This window comes from Onychomys torridus, chromosome 3 (assembly GCF_903995425.1).
Source record: "Onychomys torridus chromosome 3, mOncTor1.1, whole genome shotgun sequence".
Taxonomy (NCBI): domain Eukaryota; kingdom Metazoa; phylum Chordata; class Mammalia; order Rodentia; family Cricetidae; genus Onychomys; species Onychomys torridus.
The window spans coordinates 31,226,241-31,251,941 of NC_050445.1; positions in this window are offsets into that span (position 1 = coordinate 31,226,241).

Here is a 25,701-nt window from a genome sequence, read left to right on the forward strand (position 1 = left end):
ATTGGGTCTACAGAGAAGAGTAGAAAGGATAATGTAGCAAAGATCTGCTAACCGTTAATAGCTTAAGGAAGCAGATACAAAGGATCACTCAAATAACAGTCCAAACTACGGCATCCTGTGAGAGCTTCCACACAGTGTTTAGGTATCCAGGCTCCCTCCATCCTACGAGCTTGTTACTCAGTAGATCCTTTGATGTTGGTGCTGGATCACCCAGAGTCAACTAACCAATGGAAAAAGGGAGAAGAGGATGCTGGGAGGTGGTGCTTTGCAAGTCAGGCCTGAAAGTAGTATAAATGCTCTATCACTCTTTGCTTTGGCCTGGATTCAGACATGTGGCCACACCTAACTGCAAAGGAGGCTAGGGAAAGGAGCCAGGCCCAGGAGGAAAAGTCATTAGGTTGGGAGATAGAGAACATTCCTGTCACTGGTAGGGGGGCCCATGAGCTATGCACTCAATTCCAGAGACTCTTTTCTGGGGACAAGCCATTAGGACAGGCTAGCAATTAAGGTTTCCCCAAGGCTACATCTGCATAGCCAGTTCAAGGGACAGGCATAGAAAAGGACCAGCTCCTAAGGTGGTGGTGTGTCAACCTCTGGCCAGTCTTCCCAACTGTCTGGAGCAGTGGTTCTCACCCTTCCAAATGCTGCAACCCCCTCTAATGCAGTTACTCACGCTGTGAGGACCCCCAACCATAAAATTCATTTTGTTGCTACTCCATAACTGTAATTTTGCTACTGTTAAGAATTGGAATATAAGCATCTGATATGCAGGATATCTGATATTGGACTCTGTGAAAGGGTTAGTTGACCTCCCCAAAGGTTGAGAACCACTGACCTAAAGGCTGGGCTGAGATCTAGGTTCTGTCTTATGCCACTGCCTAGAGCCTGCTCCCAGCCCCTCAGGGACTCTGAGACTATCTGCATGTAATATTCATCTCAGCCTGCCTCACTGACCATCTGGGATGTAGTACTACCTGAACCAAGGTGCAGTTCCCCACACCCTCAGAACAGTGTAAATTAAAGATTTGCTTTAAGGCTGGGGCAGTAGCCCAGTGATGGAGCGTTAGCATGTATAAGGCTTTAGGTTCAATCCTCAGTACTGCCAGAGAGACAGAGAGAGAGAGAAAGAACAAACAAAAAATATTCCCTTTGTCTGCAGAAGTCAACCTCATACAGAGAAATTGCCAGGCTCCTGTCTTTGTTGGTATATACTCCTGCCCTCTCTGTACTGACAGATTTGCAGAAGTCCCAAGCATTCTAGTTCATGAACTTATGACAGGCCCTGGATCACCTTCCCCTCACCATTCTTTCATTGACTAGGTTCCTTCCTGTACATCTTCAGTTCTCAAGAGTAGATGTCCCCTCAAGAAAGGCCCCCAGGACATCCCAGAACAACCAGGGTCTCACTACCTCTTTCCTACCATAGCACCCCAAACCTCTACTACTGAGGTTACCTTTATTTACTTACACTCCAGATATAAATTAGCTTTCTAATGAGGACTATATCTGACCCAAGGATGTACTTCCAGTGGCCGGGAGATGCCTGCCTGTCACTCAGTAGGTATTCACAAAATGTCGAATAAGCGAAGGAATGAATGAAATGAACTCTTGCCTGTGTTTTAGGTAGCTGCCACCAGGTGGCAGTAGTGCTCTTTGGGTTATGAGGGTAGGTGGTAGCACTCGCGCACACCTAAAACAGTAGTAAATTGAGGTGTGCTCCCGGAAGCCCAACAGCTGGTACCTTTTCTAGACAATAGCCAACAAGTGACTACTCAAATTAGACATTGTAAGAAGACTGGAATGGGTGAACTTCCAGAAGGAAACAAAGTCCCATTGAGTTCTTGAGCCATTGAGACCCCACACCACAGAACATTCGCTAGGTTTACACCCTTTAACTCAAAAGACCAAGTGACTCTGTTCTACACCTGAGCATTAGAAGCTGCTCGCAGCTGCTCTGGGTTCACTGTCTAGTTTTCTTGCTTATCTTATCAAGGGTTCCCAAGCAGACCCTTATGACTGGAGGCAGGGTTCATGAAGAAGGCTAGTGAGAGATAAGCTGGACACGGGGAGGTGCCCGCAGATGGAGAGGCCTCTAGATACCAGGCTGAGGAACATGGACTTTACCCTGAAGGTACCAGACTTCCTAGTTAAGATTCCTGTGGGCACACATATGCTCACGAACGTGTGGGCGGGCGGGTGTGCACGTGTTCAAGAGTACGTGTGGAAGGGGATGGGATAGGGAAGAACAGCACGGGATGGGATGGAGTGATGCCGGGAAAGACATATGCTAAAAGGTTAGGAGCTGCAGGGAGAGACTCACAGATAGGAGACCCACACAGCTGGAGTCTTAGAAATAGGCCTAAGGCTGCACAAGGGAGACAATGTATGGCAACAATCTTGGGCAGCTTCTGGAATGTTCCTTAGGTAGAACTGTAGAGGCTGAAGACCAACAGGGAAGGATGGGGAGAAAAGGATGCCCAGGAAGATGCCTGGCTGTTGGATAAAAGAGAAGATTGTGTAAATGATAAAAACACAGGACTCCTTGTCACACTAGAAAAAGATGGGTCTTTCTAGGCTTCGTGGGACTCAACTTTTATGCACTGAAAAAACTGTCCTTGTCTACTCTGCTCCCCAGTGGAATGCTGTGCAGTTGAGTCCCACCCCACCTGTGAGGACATTCAGTCTTGAGAAGACCACAAAGTTCTAAGGCAGGAAGCAGGCACCAGGGGTGGAACTTCTGAGGGACATAGGGAAGACTGGCTGGTTACTCCTGTGTTTGTTGGTCCGAGGAGTCTGATGTGTGCCTGTATATACAGTATGCATTCATGTGTGTGAGTGTGCACATGCAGAGGTCCGGGGACAACCCTAGGTGTGGGTCCTTGTTTGTTGAGACAGAGTTCATTACTGCAAACGCAGGGCTAGCTGCCTTCCACCTCTCCAGGGTTCCCTTGTCTCTGCCCCGCCTCCTCTTTTTTTTTTTTTTTTTTTTTTTCAGAGCTGAGGACTGAACCCAGGGCCTTGCGCTTGCTAGGCAAGTGCTCTACCACTGAGCTAAATCCCCAACCCCTTCACCTCCTCTCTTAAAAGTGCAGGGATTCTGGGTGTGTGCACTACTGGGTCTAGCTTTTGCTGAGTTCTGAGAGTCCAAACTCAAGTTGTTGGGCTTGTTCAGTGAGGGCTTTACCCACAAAGCCATCTCCCCAACCCTGAGGACAATTACTTTTAAGAGGAATTTCTGAAGCTCCCAGTCTCTAGCACACCGATTCTCCAGCATCATCTCATGGGACGCCCTGCAACATGAAACTCGGATATCTGAGCTGTCCCACGGTGCTTCTGACTCAGTGGACCTAGATTGGGGCCTGAGAATTTATATTTTTAGCAGCTTCCCCAGGGCAGCTCCTGATGAACTGGGCCCTCCTCGAAGGATGCTGTGTTTCTCAGCCCTTCCTGTCTCCCAGGAGTCATAGTATGAGAGGAGACATCTTAAAATTCTCAAGTTTGGAGCTTACTCAGAGCAACCAAATCAAAATCCAGAAAGCACCTGGCCTGGAGACTCTCCCTCCCCCTCAGATTCCAAGGGACACTTTCTCTTCACCAGATGGCCATTCCCCAAGCCCGGGCTGTCCCGAACCTTTACTCCTGGGAACAAATGTCTTTGTCATTTTCCAATAACATTATATGAAGTTCTGCAGAAACCTAAGACTGTGTCCTTTCCTTCAACATAGTAGTAGAAGATGAGGTAACATAAGGTATGTGTGGGATGGGTGTAAATATGGGTCTAAAATCCCACATAATTGCATGATGGAGAGGTGTTGCCAAGGTAAATTAATAAGAAAACAGTTGGGTGATGTTTGCCAACAAAATCAGTTTGGGGTGTGTTAATTCAACTGCATTTATAAGCTGTCAATTAAAATAATTCATGTCAAAAGATATGGCCTCCCCACATGGAACTGACTGCATTATTCTGTCTGCTTGGTCAGACTACCTAGAAATAGGAAAACTGCCATGGTGAGGTCTGGGAGCCTCATAGGGCTACTTTGCAAAATCAATCAAGCTCACTCTGCACTCACACATACACTCTCTCCCCATTTATTCTGCCCCTGTGAGTCTCTCACAGCCTTGAACAGGAGTTCAGTATGGATTTGAAGCAGGACTTGTATCTGTATCTGGGGTTGAAGGACCCGATGCTATTACCAAGGTAGGGTACCATGGAGTATCCACCGGGTAAGAGGCTGAAGGACAGAGCTAGGAGAGGTCCCGGGTGACCAGGACAGCAGACTCAAATGGAGACCCCAGGATGGAACAACCATGGAAGTACCCGTGTCAGTGGCAACAACAGCAGTCTTGGGAAACATCTTGGTACCACACAGGTACTCTGGGCACTGAGTTAGCGTCCATTCTCATAGGACATGCTTGACACCAGGTTGCCGATTCTCAGCTTGAATTCCTCCAATTCGGAGGCTTTCACTGCCTCAGAAAGCAGTCTTCCTTGTATGGCTTGGCCTCAACATCTGTGTCATGTTTCCCCAGGGCCTTTAAGTCAGTGGGACTCTGGAACAACGCTGCAGAGCCCTTTGGGCCATCTTGAACAAGGTCTTCCATGTTGTCCTTTCATCTGATGGCATTGACCAGCTCCTGATTCGAGCATAGGCTGTTAACCGATCAGCTCAGTGATCTAGAGGAAGACTGTTAGTTATTACAGCGCTCTTACCCCTCGAGGAACACGTCCCGAACATGACAAATCCACAGAAGAGCTGTCTATTAATATAGGATAGGAAGAGACGTGACAGGCCTGTGTGAAGCACACACGTGAGTGAGGAGAGGAGAGAAGAGGAGGAGAGACGAGAAGAGAAGACAGACCTGTGCAAAATGGCACCGGCTTTTTAAAGAGTGAGCTGCGCATGCGTACAGGACTGCATGGGGCTACTCCACGCATAGATTGCATGGCCGGGTGCTTTACGCAACCATGTAAAGCCACGGAGTCCTAGTCACAGTCACGCAATGGCTATTTTGAACCGGAAATAACTAGGCGGTCCTCCGGGAAAGCCCAACCGTGTGGACATGTTGTAATTTTCTATCAAAGACGAGGCTGGAAGTTGCTACTGCCTTCTGGCCTGACGATCTCCATCATGACAGTCATTGGTGGGGAGCATAGTCAGAGCCCAGAATATGTCATTCGACTGGTGATCTTCCTAACAAACGTGTGTGTGTGTGAGAGAGAGAGAGAGACAGAGACAGAGACAGAGACAGACAGAAGGAGAGCGCCATGTGCTCCAAACTTAAACTTCCGTGAAGAACAAACCAATAGCCCAGGCTACAGCTAAGTGAGCAAGATAAGAGCAGAGGTCTGGAGAAGGCTTCCCAAAATAGGAGACAGAGAGATGGCTCAAACTATTTCTTCCCACTCAGATGGTTTCCAGGAAGGAGGGGCTGATGTTGTCTGAACAGAGCTTCCCCCAGGCCAGACAGGAAGCACAGAGATGCTAGTAAGGGCAGCATTGAATCCTGTGACCCACCTCAGAGAAACACCCATCCAAAGGGAGCCAGACAGGGATGGAAGCCAGACCCAGCTGACCGGAAGGAACCAGATATGAGTGGAGAATAGACAGAAACCAGGAGATTCCAAACCCTCATCTCATACATCTCCCACTAGGAACAGATCCCAAATGGCACAGCTTTGGACCCCCCCCTCAAAAAAAGTATAGATTCTATATATCATAGTAAAGCCTAGTATTTATAAGAGTTTAATATGAATGAGAATAATAATGGATATTAATCGATAATTATGGATAAGTATAATAATGATAATTCAGAGTCCTTGAGTTCGTTCTAGAGTTATTGGAGTCCATAGCCACCGGGAAGGCGGCTTTAGGAACATGCTCACAGATAAGCAGTAACAGGGACCTGGTTGGCTATCTGGACAGCTTGAGGACTATAGGAAGTCTATAATGGGTTTTCTTCCCAAGAAACAGGGTCTAAGTAAGAAACCTCTGGAAAACCCAAGAACCCTGGACTTGCTGTTCTATCCTCGGCACTTCTCAGGAAGCCTTAATTAGTTCACTAGAACATGAATTTCACCAGCCCTCGACCAGAGGCACCAACGTATTTTGGTTTCTTGGGGTGTTTATTTGTTTGGAGGGGGAGTTGCTTTGTTTTTAGACAGGGTCTTACTATGTAGCCTTGGCTGTCCTGGAACTCACTCTGTAGACCAGGCTGACCCCAAACTCAGAGATCACCTGCCTCTGCCTCCTAAGTGGTTAAAGTGGTGGTACTCCGCATCCAGCCCTGTTTCTTTGGTTTTGCTTTTAACTTTTGAGATAGGGTCTAGCTATGTAGTCCAGCCTGGCATCAAACTCATGATCTTTCCCGGGTTTGCTTCAAATAGCATGAGGGCCTCCCCAGGGGATTCACTTTGGCAGCACTTACAGTCTGGGGATGGGGTGGGGGTGGAATGTCCATCAGTTGCTCATGGGAGGCTGAGAAGGTACCTGTTACCTGCACAGGGGTACTGCAGGCCCTGTCCTTTCCAAGCAGGAGTGGGAAGGTAGAGCCAGGATTCAGGACATAGTCCTCCTCCACTTCTATTTGTGTGTTCTTCCTACTCATTTCTCCCTCTTGTTTTCTGAGAAAGCTCCTTCTTTATTTATGCACAGCCCACACAGTGCACCAAAGGGCGAAAGACATCTTGCTGCTTGCACGCACACACACACACACACACACACACACACACACACACACACAGAGCAAAAGCAAAAAGTATTTTCTTCCTTATATTTGTCTGAACTTAAAATCTAGAATGAACATGCATTGCTTTGTGTGTCTGTCTGTCTGTGTGTGTGTGTGTGTGTGTGTGTGTGTGAGTGTTCCTGTGTGGGCAAGCGCACAGGTGGGTGAGCATATGTGTGCTTGCATGCAGAGGCCAGAGGACAACTTTGCTGTCATTCCTCAGACACCATTCACCTTAGTTGTGTTTGTTCACTTGTTTATTTTAAGACAAGGTCTCCTGCTGACCTGGGATTCACCAGGTAGGCTAGGCTGGCTAGCCAGAAAGACTCTGAGAATCTGCCTGCCTCTGCTTCCCGCGCATTGGGATAACAAGCATGCACCACCATGCCTGGCTCTCCGCCCCCCTCCACATGACTTCTGGGGTATCATACTTTGGTCTTAAACCTTGCAGGGCAGACTTTTTACCGACCAAGCCATCTCCCTGCCCCTCACATGTATGATGATGACAGAAAAAGAGTTCTGGAAAATCCTTTGGTTTGGGTCAAAGCATCTGATTTGAAGACCTCTGTTCTGGGCCTGTACACTCCCCCCATCTCTGACTGAAAAGGTCACCCCCACAATGTGGGGCTGATATTGTATCTCTGTGTTCATGCATACTTGCTCAGTAGGAAGTCAGCCTTGACCACACAGTGCAGAACGTTTTAGCCTGATCGCCTTTGCTTTGGAGGGACCTCCCACTATCCTTTCTGGTTGAGAGGAAGATGCCAGCTATTTTGGCATTCCCGTGCATTGCTGCTTTCAAGGATGGCAATAAGAAACAAGTGTTGCACACTGAATTGCCACCCATAGAAGACTGACCTGTGACATGAATTCCAGTTATACCAAGGCCAGCATTTGAGAGCCTGGAATATAAGAGCTGGAAGCCACTGGGCCTAAATTTATGACCATTCCTATATTTCAACCATCTGCTTCAGGCGCGTACCTGAAATTTATGAAAGGCAATTGCTCTGGAGGGTACAGGCCAGGAAGGACAAGGTTGAAAAAAAAAAAAAAAACCCTAACTAAAAAAAACTAAAGATGGAGTCATGTAGCCAGCCCAGTTTCAGGCTTTGCTTATTTTCAAGAAGGCCTTTCTTATCATGATAGAGTGAGTATATTCTGGGACACTGCAAGATTATAAAGCAGCCCATCTTGCTGAAGTTGTGGAATATCCCTGCCCAGAGGTCCTGGCAATCCTTAGAGTGTCTGCTTGTGTGGTTTTTGTCAGAATGGAACACTACCTTCCTTTTATTCTAGTTTTTATTTTCATTCCTTCTTGACCCCTCTGTTGGCTATACCATCATTCTGGGGTTGTTTTTGTTTTTTTTCTTTTTTGAAAGATTGAGTATTACTTTTTTACTTTGTGTGTGTGTACCATGTGCACACAGGTATCCAAACAGGCCACAATAGGGTGTCTGATTCCTGGAGCTAAAGTCATGAGTGGTTATGAGCCACCTGATGTGAGTTCTGGGAACCAAACCTGGGCCCTCTGCAAGAGCCACATGTGCTACTTACCACCAAGCCCTCTCTCCTACCCTATTCAGCTTTACACTGTGTCTAGACATTGATTCTACAAGTTGGTTCCACAATGTCTCTGTTCAAGAGATTTAGTCATGCTATGGACTCATTCCTAGCCTACAGTCATCAAGCTTAGACCCAGATAATCCTCCCAGGCAATATCTCAAAGGCAGGGGAACCTGCTCGTTCTCTTTTAACTTCTCCAACAAGGACAATTTGTACATGCACAGCTCTGCACAATCTCACTTAGCCAGGCCTGTACTTCTGTAATCCCAGCACTGAGTAGGTGGAAGCAGGAGGATCAGGGTTTCAACGTCATCCTTAGCTACATAGTGAGTTCAAGGCAGCCTGAGCTCAAACAGTAAACAAGCACTTTATGAGGAGGATGACTCCCTGGCTAAAGGGCTTGCCACAACAATGTGAGGACCAGAGTTCAGATCCCCAGAACCCAGATAAAAGTTGGGCTGGTGTGGTGGTCTGCCTGTAAGCCCAGTACTGGGGAGATATAGGCAGGAGAGTCCCTGGACAAGTCAGTTATTTAGATTAGCCAAAATGGTGAGTTCCAGGTTCAGGACAATCTGGTCTCAGAAAATGAAATTAGGAGTGAATGAGAAGAATATCATCCTCTGGTCTCTACATACATGGACACACATATGCATTCAAATATGCGTGCACGCGTGCATGCATACTATACATATACACGTGCAAGCAAGTAAACAGTCTCATTCAGGAAGCTCTCCACTCTTTGAATACCTCATCTTTGAATGAGAAGCTTAGATTCCTTTTTTAAATTTTTGTATCACATTTAATTAGTGTGTGTGTGTGTGTGTGTGTGTGTGTGTGTGTGTGTGTGCGCGCGCCATGGCACACCAATTGGGGGGGGGGTGTTAAGTGAAAAACTTGCCTAAGCCAGTTCTCTCCTGTCATATGGGCCCTGGAGATTGAACTTGGGTTATCAGACTTGGCAGGAAGTGCCTTTCCCACTGAGCCATCTTGCCAGCTCAGGAACCTAAGAATCTTGGGAAATGTCTGCTAAGCACAAAAGTGACCCAATGCTGAACCTGACAAGGCATGGCTGAATGCAGAGACTATGCTGATTTATACCTATCACCAGAAAGAAGTAATATTTCTGTATAGAGATTTTTAGCTAATCTAAATCAAAATTGGATAAGGCTGAATCCAACCCCAAAATAAGTTCTTTTAGATTCTACCAACTGAAATTTGAATGAACTATGAAAAAAACAACAACCCATTTTTGGATTTTGCCTTTCAGACTGGGGTCTTTTGTAGATAGAATCTTAAAGACCCCAAACTTTTCTTTAAGGAAAACTTCCAATTTCTCTCAGGTTTCAGTAACACACAATTTCTACAAGGCCTGAGTCTAGATAACTGGTGTAGTTTGAGGATATGTGGTATGGTTAGTTTTAGCTCTGTTATGGTTTGTTTTTAAATATTTATTTGTGAAATATAAATCTTGCTAAGATTGAAATCTGTTCTGGAGAAATGATGGTGACTTTGGCTGTTGCTTAATGGAACTGTTGAATCTGCTCAGAAAACAAAAAGATTCTGTTTTGTAAACAAGCCATCCTTGTAAGAGATAAAACAGTTCTAGTGAGTACATCATGACTCGCTCCTAGTGAGATCTGAGCTCAATTTCTGTAGATGTGTTACAATTTAGGAGCCCAAAGACACCATCCACTGTAGTTAGTTGGCTGCAAAAAAATATGAGTCTCTTGGAAGTTAGAACCTATGTCACCATAATAACAAGCACCCCACTGGTATCAATACAACTGTGGATCATATCCCATTGCAGTAGTTAATACAGCACCTGCCTCACAAAAGAAGCTTAATCACAGGTGTGTTCTGTTCATTAGCTAACTAACTCTTCCTGATAGCCTGCCCTGGCTTTCTGTCCACCATAAAGTGATGAAATTAATTTTCATTCATTAGGAAAGGCTAGGCCACTGTTTAGAATACCACATAATATCAGATGTATAATCACCTTAATTGGTTGTTGTGGTGGGTTGTTTTTTAGGTACCAGCTTGACTGGGCTAAGGGATACCTACCTAGCTATTGAAGTAGTATCTCTGGGTGTGCCCAGGAGAAACTGACACATGAGTAGAGGAAATGAGTGTGGACAGGCATTCCAATCTGCTATATTCTCCACACCACCACAGAACATAAAAAGACAGAGAAAAAGCAAGTGTGCATTCTCTGTCTCAGGACTGGGTCTCTTTCTCCAGCCTTTAGGTTCAGAACCCCAAGCTCTATGCCTTTAGACTCTGGACTCAATGCTTACCTTACTCCAGTTCTTAGGCCTTTGGCCCTGCACTGAGATTTATATCACAAGGTTCCCTGCTTCTGAGATCTTCAGACTTGGGCTGAGCAAACTATTGTCATTGCTGGGACTCCAGGTTCCAGACCACCTATCACAAGACACCTCTAGCTCCATAGCTATGTGATCCAACCTTCATAGTAAACCCCTCTTGTCCATCATTCATCCATCCATCCACCCACCCAGCCAGCCTCTTGACTACATCTCTCTGGAAAGCCCTGTCTAATACAACCACTTTCCCACATGTAATGAATCCACATTCTGAAGCCTAAGTCATGGTAGTCATGAGCATGGTGACCTCATGTCTAGAAACTGGCTGGGAGAGCATACCCTGCCCTACTCCAAATTGATCCAAGTAAACTACACCTCCCTGTAAATGCTCTGTTCACATGGTCAGCTCATCCAATTACCAAGCACTTGGCTTTTCCACTGATGCGTGGTGCATGGTTCTATCATGTATCAGCTTTCCAAAATGATTAGAACTAGAGATAAGGAAGGGGAAATGTTGTCAACAGAAAACACCCACTCGCTCAGTGTCTATTGTGCATGGATCATGAACTGTGCTAGGATGACAAAGAGAAGTCATAGCCTCTGACCTTCGGATGCTCATGTAAAAGGGGCCACAGGCCCTTGTCCCTATAATATGGTGAGAGCACTGTCAGAGTGGGAGAGAGGAACATCCCCATGTGGGCAGAGCTGACTTAAGGGCAGAATGACCATCAGAGACCAGGATCTCCAGGTAAGAGGTGAGATGAGCCACACCCATAGCTGCCTAGAACAGGCAGAGGGAAGACAATCGCTACATGTTTGGTAATCTTACCAGCTGGCTGTTAAGTATAGCCATTGTTAAAAACGAAATTGGATAAATGTATAATTAAGTGGAGAAGCAAAGATAATAAATACTCAAACTCTCTTTTAGTATTTATTATTTTACTACATTTTTACCATTATCTCTGCTCTGGGGGAGTTTTTTTAGATCTGTCAAACCTGGTAGACACATTATCTAATGGTGGCTACTGTACGTCTCTCTCAAGTCCACGGCCAAGTACACCACACTTAGATCGAAGACTGGTCATGATGGGAGGATTTTCAGCAGTGAGACCAGGAAGTGTGAAGAAGGATCAAGGATTATCCCCTGCACAGAAGACCACTGTGTTGGTGACCTCTCTTGGAGGGTGTGACATGGTGACCTCTCTTGGAGGCTGTGACAAAAAAATACTGAACAAAAGCAGCCTAAGGAAGGGAGGCTTGATTTTGGCTCATAGCTTGAGGTGGTAAAATCTGTCCTGGTGGAAGCATGTAACTGGGGGGGGGGGGGGGGGCAGAGACATGAGGCAGCTGGCTGTAGTGTCCATAGTCAGGAGAGAGGGGAACTCTGGTGCTGCTTGGCTTTCCCATTAGACTCAGTCTGGAACCCCAGCCCAGGGGATACTGCTGCCCACATTTGAGATGGTGGCTCCCCACTGCATTTCAGCCTTGTTGGATACCCTCTCACAGACATGCTCAGGTGTGTTTCTTGGGCAGAGCTGAACCCAACCAAGTGGCCAGTGAAGACCCATTACCAAAACCATTTACCAGCAGACAAGGCCAGCTTTAACAGGGAACCCTAAGCTGTGCAGAAAGCTGGGAACCTAAGGCAGCCACAAAAAGGGCTGGTGAGGTCAAGAGGGCCCTTTGAGAACCTGTTGAGAAACCAACCAGGAGCTTGTGGTTTTGAAGGATTTAGGAGAGAAGAAATCATCTTTGCAGAAGTGGGGGAGGAGTATTGGGGCAGGGTTGTTTAGCTAGAGAGTAGCTGAGCTAGAGGCAGGAACCAGAGGTGACTCTGAGGTTAGATGAACTCTATCACCATGCAGGAGACAAGTCCCATAAGAAAGGAGAACCTGGGTGACTTTTGACTTGAGGAGTTGCAGTGTCTGGTCTGGGAGACCTTTGACTGAGAATATCCCACAACAACCCCCTAAGGCAGCCTTGGAGATATCTAGGTTGTGCCTCTGGACCAGACACCAGGTCTTCAGATGGCAGTGAAATCTTTAGAGGCGTAAGATTACTTAGGATGGCATGGAGAGCAGGAAAGCAGAAAAGCTGGGTTCAGGGGAGCCAAGGTACAGGCACATACAAGGTAGAGTGGGGAGAGGCAGAGAGAAGGGAGCTGTTTTATTTTGTTTTTCTTTTCTTTCTTTTCTTGCTCTATTCTTTTTTGATGTATTCGTGTGATTGGTAGGTGTGTGTGTGTGTGTGTGTGTGTATGGTGTGGTGTGGTGTGCATGTGTGCTGTGATATGTGTGTGGTGTGTTCGTACTCATTAGTGTGTGTGCACACTTGTGCATGTGTGTGCACATGCATGCCTGGGCTAATGGTGGTCAGAAGTCTATGCTAGATGTCTTTCTTTGATTGTTCCCCTTCTTTTTTCCCTAGTGTCCTGTCTCCCCACTGAACTCTCAATGTGAAGGGGGCCTGGACCCTTGTATATCGTGGAAACCATTCTTTGCCTAACTATTAGCACAAGGCTCAAGGTTTAGCCCAGGAGAGCTCACAGATCTGAAAGCTTGTCCATTCAGCTGGCCTGGCTGGCTAATGATCTTCAGGGACCCAACTGTCTCTGCCCTCTCTCCTCAATGCTAGTGTTAGAGGGTTGTGTTTTGAAAGCTGCTAACACTACTTCTGAAATTAATTTGGAGTAATAAAGAAAAGTAGAATGGAGTTGAGTACAGGGAGGAAATAAAAGGAAGTGAGGAAGCACAGCAAAGCTGAGGACAATTCCCACAGCAGGTTTCTAGGAGGAGGAAGCCCAGGCTGCAGAGACGGCTCAGTAGTTAAAGCACTTACTGCTCATGTAGACAACCTGAGTTCAGTTCTTAGCACTCAGGTAAGGCGGCTCACAGCTGCCTGTACTCCAGTTCTGGGAGATATGATGTCCTCTTCTGGTCTCCAAGGGCACCCCCACACATGTCTCTCACACACACATACATTAAAATGTATTTTCCCATATATACATGAAGAAGCATGATTGAATTGAATCAATAAGTTGGTTTTGGGTTTTTTTGCTTTTGTTTTTATTTCTGTTTGTAATGAAATGAAATGAATGAAAAAAGAAATTAACCAACCAATGGGAAAACACTAAAAACCTAAGATAGTCAGGATGTCAACTAGAGGGAGGACCAGAGGGCGTGGGAGAGGTCATAAGAAGGGCACAGACAGCCAGAGGTAAAAGAGAGAGTGTTCCATAGGAGAATATCGGACTCATCGAGATAAAGGATGGTTTCCAAGATGTTCTCCGATCAGGCCCCCTTGACATTGAAAGGTCACTGGAGAGACAGATAAGACACAAGGAAACAAACTAAACAATTGCAAATGATGATTAAAATGCTCAAAGGAGCCGGGGTGGGGCGGTGGCGGCACACCTTTAATCCCAGCACTCCAGAGGCAGAGGTGGATCTCTGAGTTTGAGGCCACCTGGTCTCTAGGACCTTCCAGGACAGCCAGGGCTACATAGAAAAGCCCTACCTGGAAAAAAATCATTTTTAATGGACAAAGGAATGAAAAATAGTAATAAGGCCAGGTGGTGGTGGCACCTGCCTTTAATCCCAGGAAGCAGAGGCAGGCAGATATTTGTGAGTTTGAGGCTAGCTTGGTCTACAAAGCAAGTTCCAGGGCAGCCAGAGGTGTTACACAGAGGAAACTCCTCTCAAAACAAACAAACAAATAGTAATAAGAATGGTGGTGGATGGTGGCTTTTCTGAAGATACTTACCCAAGACCAGAGAGGTTGAGGGGGTTCTGGGAGCCAAGAAACAGGAAGAGGGTGGACAATGGATGCTTCTCCTGAAAGCCTGGCAGGAAGTCAGGACCAGCATAAGACCCACAGACATCCAGGTAGAGGGAGGCAGGCAATGAGCTGGGAGATTACCTGGTCTATACAATGAGGTTAAGGCCATCCTGGATAAGTACAAGACCCTGTTTTCAAACCCTGGAGGTTTTGACAAAGATTTGGGACTTTATTCTAGTGTAATGAGAAGCCATTGATAGGATGGTTCAACCTGAGTCGTCTTGGAAAGATTGCTTCTGACCACTTGTGTAGAGAACAAGTTGAAAGGGATGGAGAGGAGCAGAGGTGGTAGTTATCCTAATGTGTGAGGTGAGCCCTAGTAAAGGTAGTGATCATGGAGATGATGGGGGAGCAAGTTAATACTATAGATGTACAATCTACAGAACTAGTTAAGAAAGACAAGGAAACACAGGATGATCCCAAGTCTCAGCAAGCATATGTCATTTTAGTAGAGAGGGCTTCATCCTGAGTTGCATGGGGCAGGCTGGGCTTCCTGCTGTTGGGGATCTCAGAGACCCTAGGGCTCAAAGCTGGGCTAGGACCACTGTTCAAAATTACGTGCAGGATGGAACAGAGCGAGGCTAGTGAATGATGGCCTGGTTTCAGTGAAGAGAACCGAGAATGGCCAAGGAGGAGCTCAGAGATAATCGGTAGAAAAGGTGGCAGGATGTGGAGGTCAAGAAGGGAGAACCCAAGGGGAGGATGGACGACAACTAGGTTGATGTCAGAGAAGCAGGCAGGGAGAGGGATGCAGGCAGGGGGATGACAGCCAGTCCTGGTCATGGTTTCCAGTGATGGCAAGGCTTCCAGGTACAAACACCCAGATGACAATTATCCCTCCAAAACCAGAACGAAAGTGTTGGATCCAGCCTGGATGGCAAATGGACCACATCCTAAGTCACCAAGGACTAATCTGTCTTTCAAATAACTGACTGTCTTCCTTGGCCTGTAGTTGTAGCTGCTACGGGAGGCTGAGGCAGGAAGATTACCTGGTCTATACAGTGAGGTTAAGGCCATCCTGGATAAGTGCAAGACCCTGTATTCAAAATGTAAAAGGCTTTTTGTTTTGTTTTGTTTGTTTTTTTAAGGGCTGGGTGTGTAGTCCAGAAGCAGAGAACTGGCCTAGCTTGTGCAAGATCTTAGTTTAATGCCCAGTACCAGAAAATGATGGTGATGATGATAATGGTGACGATTAGAATCATTAGAATCTTTCTTTGAAAATTAGTTTTCTTCAAGTTTTGTTTTTTGTTTTGTTTTGGGGTTTTTTTTTGTTTTGTTTTGGTTTTTTTTTTTGTTTTGTTCTGTTTTGTTTTGGTCACATTTCAGGGACAAAGTGAGGACCCTGAATTTTTGGAGGTGGATTAAAAACTGTATCTAGGACAGAACCATCAAGATTTGGTTGCCAAACATTCTCTTGGGGCTTTGATGTGAGACATGTACAAAGGTGTTGATCTCCGCTATAGATGGATTCTATTCTCCCACGCCACCAAACCTCCACCAAATGGCGATCTTTCACTGTCAGGGCTACTGAGCGGCATTTTGTTTTCCACGCTCGCTCTCCGCACGCACCTCAGAAGCCAGATGGCAGGCAGCAAGTAATGCAGTTTGAAGAACAATGTACCTGCTTTCCTTCGAAGCTTGCCTCCTCCCTCCCAGGGCTCCCTGGTTTCTGCCTGGCACACCTCCCCTTTTGAGGAACCTGCTCTCCACACACATGAGCTTCCATCTCTCACACTCTCCTTTATTTCAATGCTTTCTTCTCTTCCTGCTTCCCCAACTTCTTTCTTTCCTTTCTGGCTTGCTTCTTGTCATCTTTCTCAGAATTCTTGCTTCATCCATTTTCTCCCGCACATGGCTCAGAGATTCAGGGCGGCCCTTGCCTGAGTCTCATTGTCTGACTGCCCTCCCTGACTTCTGTCTGTTAAAGAAAAAAAATCTCCATCATCAGAGCTCTGTGACTGCCTGGATTCCCGATACACTAAGATTTATTGTGTGTACACAATGGCGACCCCCAGGCTAAGCACTTGGAATGCAGAGCGTGAGTGTTCCAAGAAGAGTTTAAGCAAGCGTCTCTTTGCTTTAGTTGGTAAACACACTGTTCATAATTATTCGAGGAGATAATAGATGGAATCAAATGAACTTCGTGTAGTCAGACCAGTGCTCAGGATTCGGGGGGATTCTGTGAGTCTGGTACAGCCCTTTTGTGGGGCTTGAATAATCTCTGCTGCAAGTGGACACTTAAGAGTAACCAGTAACATTCCCCACCTCTGTTTACTGACTCTGTTTCCCTTCCAAATACAAAGAGTTCATGAGCAGGTGGAGAGTGGACGGGTGCTGTTTATTTGGGACAGGAAATACTGGCCAACTGGAGGTGGAAAGCCTTTCTCTTCCTGGCTAATAATGAAGCAACCTTAGCAGCCAGCTGGGTACTCCATGGTTATTAGGTAAAGCACTGAGAATAAAGGACTTGGATGGTTTTGTCTATCAGTTCAGCCATTTTAGTTGCCACACAAAAAGATATTAGTTACCACACAAGATGATGTGAGGGAAATGGCCGATTCTGTGGCCCAAATCCCTACCTAACCTCACAAATTATTCCTTGGTATCCTCAGAGAATTAGTTCCAGAATCTTGCAGACACAAAAACCTGCAGACATCGGAGTCCCTTGTGTGAAGTGTAGTGTTTGCATAGACGCCTCCCCCCACCTCTTCTGTGTACTTAAAACCATCTCTAGGATACTTACAATACCCAACACAATGCAAATCTAAGCAAATAGTCATCCGATGATGTTACATTGCTTAGGAGATAATAACAAGGAAAGTTGGGGATGTTTTGTATGGATGCAATTTCTAAGGGTGATTTTGATCCTCAGTTGAATTCACAGATGTGGAAGCTGTGACGACAGATAGTTGAGAATAAACAGTTCAGCTGTAGTCCCAGGGGAGAAGTCTCCTGGGTCAGTTACCTTAAGCATATTCTTTCATAGTTGAAAACAACACTCTGAACTGGGCTCCATTAAACTGAGCTGCCTGCCTATGACTTCGAATACTCATTTCACTCTAAGTAGATACGGCTTTTCCTCAAATCATCTGTTAAGAATACAAAAACAGGGCTGTGCATGGTGATGCACGCCTTTAGCCCCAGCACTTGGGAGACAAAGGCAGGTGGATCTCTGTGAGTTCGAGGCCAGCATGGTCTACATAGTGAGTTCCAGGACAGCCAGGACTATATAAAGAAATCTGTCTCAAAAACAAAAACAAGAGGGTTGGGGATTTAGCTCAGTGGTAGAGCGCTTGCCTGGCAAACACAAGGCCCTGGGTTCTGTCCTCAGCTCTGAAAAAAAAAAAAAAAAAAAAAAAGAAAGAAAGAAAAAGAAAAAGAAAACTACCAACAAACAAAAACAAAACAAAACAAAAACTAACCACCACCACCACCAACAACAACAAAAGAGTATAAAAACAAGGCTGGGGGCTGGGGATGTAACTCAGTCAGTAGAGTGCTTGCCTAGCATGCAGGAAGTCCTGGGTTCAATCCCCAGCATTGTACAAGTCAGACATAGAGGAGCATGCCTGGAATCCCAGCACTTGGTAAGTAAAGGCAGAAGTATTAGAAGTTCAAGATCATCCTCAGATACATAGTAAATTCAAGTCTTGGAGAAAAAAGGTGAGGCTGGGGCTAATGAGTCTCCATTAGTGTAGGGCTTATTGGGCAAGCAGGAGGACCTAAGTGTGACCTCCAACACCCACGCAGAAAGCCAGTCCATACCTGTAATTCAAATATTGGGGAGGCAGAAGCAAGAGGATCCCAGAGGCTTACTCATCAGACAGTCTAGCCAAGCCAGGTTCAATAAGAGGCCCTATTTAAAAAAAATCAGAAGCGCCTTTAATCCTAGCACTCGGGAGGCAGAGGCAGGCAGATCTCTGTGTTCTAGGCCAGCGTAGTCTACACAGCAAGTTCCAGGACAGGCTCCAATCAAAGCTACACAGAGAAACCCTGTCTCGAGAAACAAAAAACAAAAAAAACAAAAAAACAAAAAAAAAAAAAAGAAAAGAGACTGAAGGGGAAATCTGACTTTGACCTCTCACCTCCACACTCATGCCCATGTGCACTCAGACAAAAGAAGAAAAGGAAGAAAGAAATAAAGGAAGGAAGGAAGGGAGGGAGGGAGGGAGGGAGGGAGGAAGGAAGGAAGGAAGGGAGTTTTAAATGACAAATTTGTGTAGGTCCTCTTTCTACTGATAGTAAGACTCCATGATCATAGTATAATGAATTTACTTTCTATTAAAATTTGTGTGTTAAATGCTGAGGCTTTCTCCAAAGGTGAGATAGGAAAGAACTTGTCTTTCTTTTGTATACTTTTCCACCAATTCAGTTGGTTCCTTTGAAATTTCTGGATATTGTATAAAGACCCTACCAAGCAGCAAGTGTAAGCAGCACCTAGGGAATACAGAGTGCATGAAGACATAACACAGTTTCTTTTTTAGTTTGTGATTGCTTTGTTTTGTTTTGAAATAGGGCCAACAATGACCTAGAAAAGCAACGTTTTTAAGGGAGTGTGAATGAGCCCTGGTTTGCCTAGGACTTGCCATGTAGCCAAGGCTAGTCTCAGATTAACAGTACTTTTCTTGCTTCCATCTTTCAACTGCTAGAATTACAGACATGAGCCAGCACATTGGTCTCAAGATAGAACATTCTTTATCCTTGTGGTCATTAGTGCTCACAATCAAAATCTTTAGTAGTAGTTTTTTTTTTTAATTTTTGTTTTGTTTTTGTTTTTCAGAAAAATGAGCAGAAAACACAGAAAGTTCCCACACAGCCCTTTGCGTCCCCTCCCCCACCTCATGCAGTTTTTACCCTGTCATTAACATCTTGCATTAATGTGGTACATTTGTTACAACTGATGAACCAATATTGACAGAGCATTACTCACTGAAGTCCTTTGTTTACATTAGGGCTCATTCTTCCTGTTGTGTGTATGTTCTGGAGTTTTGACCAATGTATAATGATGGATCTATTACAGTCAACAGAATAGTTTCACTGTGTGAAAGTCCTCTGTGCCCCACCTGTGTGTCCCACCCTCCTCCCCACTCATCCCTGGCAATCAAGGATCTGTCTGTTGTCTATGTCCTTGATCGTCTTCAAATGTCACAGTTAGAGGGATGCAGTAGCATGTCTTTTCACACTGGCTTCTTCTTTTTTTTTTTTTTTTGTGGAGCTGAGGATCGAACTCAGGGCCTTGCACTTGCTAGGCAAGCACTCTACCACTGAGCTAAATCCCCAACCCCGTGGCTTCTTTCTCTTAGTTGCAGAATTCATGGAAATTCCCTGTGTGTCTTTTGGTGACTGGCTTGCTAGCTCGCTTACTTTGGTTCCTGGATGATAGTAGAAGGTATGGATAAATCATAGTTTGTTTGTACAGTTATTATTAAATCAGTGCTCTTATCTGTTCTGCGATCTACCATAGCCAGATATGGATGAGAGATGAGAGATACAGAAACTTTCTAAAATGGTTCTTTCCTCAAGTTTTGTTTATTCATGAGACATATGTTAGACAAAAATCATACAAAAACGTATTCTAAACATTAATGTATATATTTGTACCAGATAAGTCTGATCTAGGAAAGCAATGTTTTTAAAGGACCATGAATCCCCTGAAACTGGACCCATGTGTCTCTTCTGAAGCGTGGTGATAGAGACTAGTGGGAAGAGAGAGCCAACTTCTGCAGGTTGTCCTCTGACCTCTACATATATGCCATGGTACACATGTGCACCCCCCAATAAATGCTAAAATAAAAAGTCAATGAAATAAAATTTTTACAAACACCCAACCAAGTATGGTGTTATACACCTGTAATCCCAGCACGTGGAGGTAGAAGCAGCTAGATAAGAGGTTCAGGTTCATCCTTTGTTACCTAGCAAGTTCAAGGCAAGCCTGAGCTACTTGGGACTCCTTTTCAAAACAGCCAACAAGAACCCCTCTGGAACCCAACCTTGTTTGTTTGCATTGGTTGACTGGTTGGTGTGTATATGCAGGTGCATATGCCCACACATGGACATACAGAGATCAGAGGAGGACTTTGGCATCTTCCTCTCTCTTATCACCTCATTTTCCAGAGAAAGTCTCTTACTGAACTCAACCTTTTGGCCAGGCTGGCTGGCCCAAAAGCTCTTGAGATCTGCCTACCTCTTTCATCTATTACCACCCTAATGCTAAGGTTATAGGAACCTGTGGCCGTGGCCCACTTCTATGTGGGATATAATCTCTGGTCTCCTTGTTCTCTCAAATGCCCCTACCCTCTGACCCATCTCCCCAGGCTGTTGATTTATTTTTTTGAAACAAGATCTAGCATAGCCCAGACTGGCCTCAAAATGACTATGTAGCTGAGGATAGCTTTGAACTCTGGTTCCTCTGGCTCCACCTTCCAAGTGCTAGAATTAGAGATATGGATCACCACACCTGTTTGTTTGCTTGTTTTTATTAGTAATGAGCTCTACCCAGATGCTGGGCCAAGTTCCATAGGAAATGGGAATAACTTCTGAGATCTGCAGGGCAAACACAGACATGAAAGTGGCCAGGAAATAAGCCATCAACCAGGCTGTGGATGAAGCCCATTAGCTCTTTTGGTCTCCTGAGGATTGGCTTTTAGGAGAATCTCTGTGTATTGGTCATGAGAAAGATTCAGGTCTCTGCCTTGAGGTCTAGGTGAGTCTATTCTGTGGGTTACCAAGGATCTGGCAAGTTGAACCCAGGGATTGTTTCTCTTCTCAAACTCAGAAGGAAGAGAGAGAGAGAAAGAGAGAGAGAGAGAGAGAGAGAGAGAGAGAGAGAGATCTTTTAGGGCCCAAATATTTAGGTGTAGAATACTCAGTAACCTTTGATATAGTAGAAGCTAATACAGTGAATATTGGGCGAGGAATTACCTTGCTGTATGTGGAATCAGAATCTGGTGTTTCTCCAGAGTGTACTTTATTCTTATACATGCAGACACCTGCTTCACTTTGGGGAGAAAAAAATAGTATCTTCCTAGAGAAACAAATGTTGTGGTGTACACATATACCCACATGCATCATTTCTTCTTTGCTTCTTTTTGCTACATTTCACAGAGTCCACTGCTGCCTTATATAAACCATTATAAAATACTTCTTTGTTTTGATATTTTTTAAATCAAGCATTTTGTTTTCCTTTGATTTGTTTTGTTTGTTTGTTTGTTTCTTTCTTTCTTTCTTTTTTTCTTTTTTTTTGTATTTTTTGAGACAGAATCTCACTGTCTCTGGCCTGGAACTTCCTATATAGACCAGACTATCCTCAAATTCACAGAGATTCACTTGCCTCTGCCTTCTGATAGCTGGGATTAAAGGAGTCTGCTACCACATCCAGTTTATAATCACACAAATCCAAAGTAAGTGTGTAGTCATTAGTAGAAGTAAAACAAAAGCCAGAACCCAAGATGTAGAAATAAAAGGTTCTGAGTGTCACATTTCTGCCAACATCCCTATTCCTTGCCTGTGAACAGACAGATAGGCAAAGCCTGGTGTGTGTCAGTCTCCCGCACTTTCTACTGGGCTTGTGTGAGGACACAAACACCACTGGGAAGTCTCATATTTCTTTTATAAATATCATATGCTGTATCTTACTGTAAAACTTACTCCATCACTAACATATCATTGACACTTCCCCTTGGTCAACAGAGATAGTTCAAACTCATTATTTTTAGAAGCCATATCATATTTGATCATTCCCCGGCCGCCTTTGTGGTTAGATGGACTCGCAGTACTGAATTTTGCCGTGTAGTGTGGACAGAAGATAGGATGCCATTCCTAGGTCTGACGCGTGGAGTCTGCCCACAGAAGGGGCTTGTTTTCATCTCCTGTCTGCCTGCTGGAAATAAAGCACTACAAGGATCACCCACACTGGTCTACTGTGGAAGCAGAAGGTTCCGCTGGTTCAACAACTGTTTGAATTATCTACTATTGCAGCATGTGTTGCTTTACAGAGATAGACGTCTCACTACACTGTTGTTTTATTTTCTTTTTACATGGATAACCAGATATATATCAATCAACTTTGTAGAAACTTGTCACACAATTTCTTAGGACCCATTAATTCATATAAATATAATCTGGAGTCCAGTTACCTCTCTATAAAAATAAATACATAAGAGCAAGAAAAAAAAATTGCCTGACATCCGGGTGTTTCAATCCTTACTATCGAACTTCATTTAGTTTAATCAAAGTGCAAATTCAATTTCCTTTGTCCAGGAGGTGAAGGACCCATTATTCTTTTTGAGCATCATCCTTTTGTTCCTTGTCCCTGAGTACAGATTTGTGTCATTTTAACGGTAGTAGAAGCTTTCTAAATAATTATTTTAATGTCAGTGGGCTTTTTGTTCATTTGTTGGTTGGTTGAATTTGTGGTTTGGGTTTTCCCCCCTTTTACTTTTGAGACAGACTCTCAACTCTATATGTGACAGGTCTGCAACTCACTATGTGACCAAGCTGGCCTTGAAGTCATGACTATCCTCCTCCTGTCTCAGCTTCCTGATTGCTAGGATTATGGGCTTAACACCTGACTTGATGCTTGTTTTGCGTTTGCCTTAAAGGTAGGGTAAAGAACAAATGAGAAGGTGTTGGAAAGATGAAAGGGAAGGAAATTTTTAAAAATAAGCAGGACTTTTGAAAACCATATTTGTGGTGTGGATGTTTAAGTCATAAACCTAAAAGAGCTTCTTCATTCTCCCTCCATGGATTCCAAACTGAAGTTCCAACAGCTTCATGGCTGAGACAAACCAGATAGGTAAGCCCAGCATCTTGATGAAGCAGTTTGGGGTGGACTAGATTGTCACTTGGTAACAAGTTTGATTGACAAAAGGGAACAATTAGAGGGGCGTGGTGGGTACAGTGAGGAGGAAACACGACCACGTAAAGAGATTTTAGCATTTTGTCCATGGACCTAACCAATTGAGCTTTTCAGATCCACAGTCATGACTCAGTATGACTTGATGGAGAAACTGACTAGGCCCTAAAAATGTTACAAGAAAAAAACACACTTTAGTCTACACAGACTTGAGGAGATACAAGAGAAACCATCAAACCACAGCCACTGGCTCGTGTATTTTACTAGCATATCAAGCACAATAAAACTATAGGCATTTATGTGATTTCTCAAATTATTATAAAGCCCCAAAGATGGAGTGTTCATAGTCTCCAGAGGTGAACTTACTATGATTTTATAAACGGACATAGTATCAAACTGCCCCCTAAATTCATATCTCTATACCCATAGATGAGTGCAGCCCTCAGACCTCATCAAAGACGTTTCTTTGTGCTGCAGATGACAGTTAACATGGTAACACAGAGAATAAGTGGGGTGCTCAGTGGCAAACAAAACATCTTTATTACCACCACTACCAGCTCAGGGACCATTACAGAAGAGGAGGGTGGAAGAATTGTAGGAACCAGAGGATGAGGAGGACCAGAATTAAACAGGGTCTTCCAGACATAGCAGGACCACTGCACACATGAACTCATAGCCTCTGCACAGCACATGATCAAGACCTGCACAACAGCAAGACAGTTAACATTCCAGCACGAGAGGGAGGGGCTAACAAGGCCCCGGCCCTGGCAGAGGAGCTATCAATAATAAATGGCTTCTGGGAGAGGGAGAGTGGGTTTTCTTTTTCTTTTTCCTTTTTAAGGGCATGGCCCATGGTAGGTTGACCATCCTTCTGTGGGTGGCCCTGTGCTCATGAGTGTGTGGGCAATACACATAGGATGTGATGAGTTACTGAGAGGAGAGGGGCACAGAATGGGGAGTGATAAGGGAGGTGGAGTGGATCTGGGAGGGGTCAGGGTGAATATGATCAAAATACGTTGTAGTATAAAATCCTCAAAGAATAAAAGATACTGTATTTTTAAAGAGAAAGGACAGAAGGGGACTGCGTGCCTGATGGGGTGCTGAGCCAGGAGAGAATGACGCATTGTCCCACCAGGACCCTTGATGAGCACAGTGGAAGCAGAGAAGGGCTCAGACTTTGCTTTTGACGATAGTTTATAAACCAACTTCCTACTCAGACTTAAAACATTGAGGTTTTTGTTTCCCAACCATTCCTTCCCAGTTTTGTATCGCTCGCAGCTTGTATCCTTGCTAGAAATGCTCACTGCCTCGCTGTTGCTGCTTTATTGAATCAGATTCAGATACCTTTGCCTGGCACTAAAGGGTCTCCCCAGTCCAGGGCCAGCAGAACTATCTAGTCCTATTGGGCACCTGTTATTGCCTAACAGCTTTCTGCTGTCTGGGCAGGGCCATCTTGTGGGCGTGGGATTTTGGCTGCCATGTTCATTCATGCATTTCCAGCCTGAACCCTAAATCTTCCTCGGTTGTCCTTGTCTCTCCCACAGCCAATCCTGGCAGTGCTGCATGCTGACGTCAGCATCCCAGTCCTCCATGTAGTCGACTGGCTTGCTACTCCTCAAAAGTGCAAGTGGATGGGGCAAGGCAGCTCCCTGGGTGTAATGACCTAAGCCCCCAAACCCTCAGTGGCTGTCTTGAAAGTTACCTTTGATGTTTTTGAGGTGAGAAGTCCTTGGACTTCACTTGTGATTAGTCTTGCTGGGTGTGGCAGTGGATAACTGCAATCCTAGTACTCAGGAAACTGAGGCAGGAGGATCACAAGTTCGCATCCATCTTGGATTCTATAGCAAGACTCTGATCTGTATTTTTAAAAAAATGAAGGTGGGGAGGAGGAGGAAGAAGAGGAGGAGAAGGAAGAGGAAGAAAGAGGGAGAAAGAGGGACAGGACTGAAGTCCAAGAATGGATTCTGGCCCTGCTGTCCTTGGGTTTGGGGACATGAATCTGGTAGTTCTGCAGCAAGAAAGAGAACTTTGGGGGTGCTAAGCCTGCTTCTGTACTGCACCTTGGTCTCTGGAGCATATGGAGTTGCAGAGGGAGGCTCGTTCTCTGGGGAGGAGTGCACCAGTGCACTGTATTTCCATTTGCCTCATGGCCTTGTGTGTACAGGCAGACAGCCTTCCGTATCTGAGGGTCCTGTAGCCGTAATCAGGATTTTTTTAACTGAATCTATATTAAACATTTCATTTTTCCCCCTAAACAGTCTAGTAAAATGGCTCCTTACACAACATTTATGTTGTATTAGGGATTACAAGTAATCTAGATATGATTTAAAGTATACAGGGAAGAGGCAAGATGGCTCATCAGGTAAAGGCACTTGCTGTACAAGCCTGAGAATCTGAGTT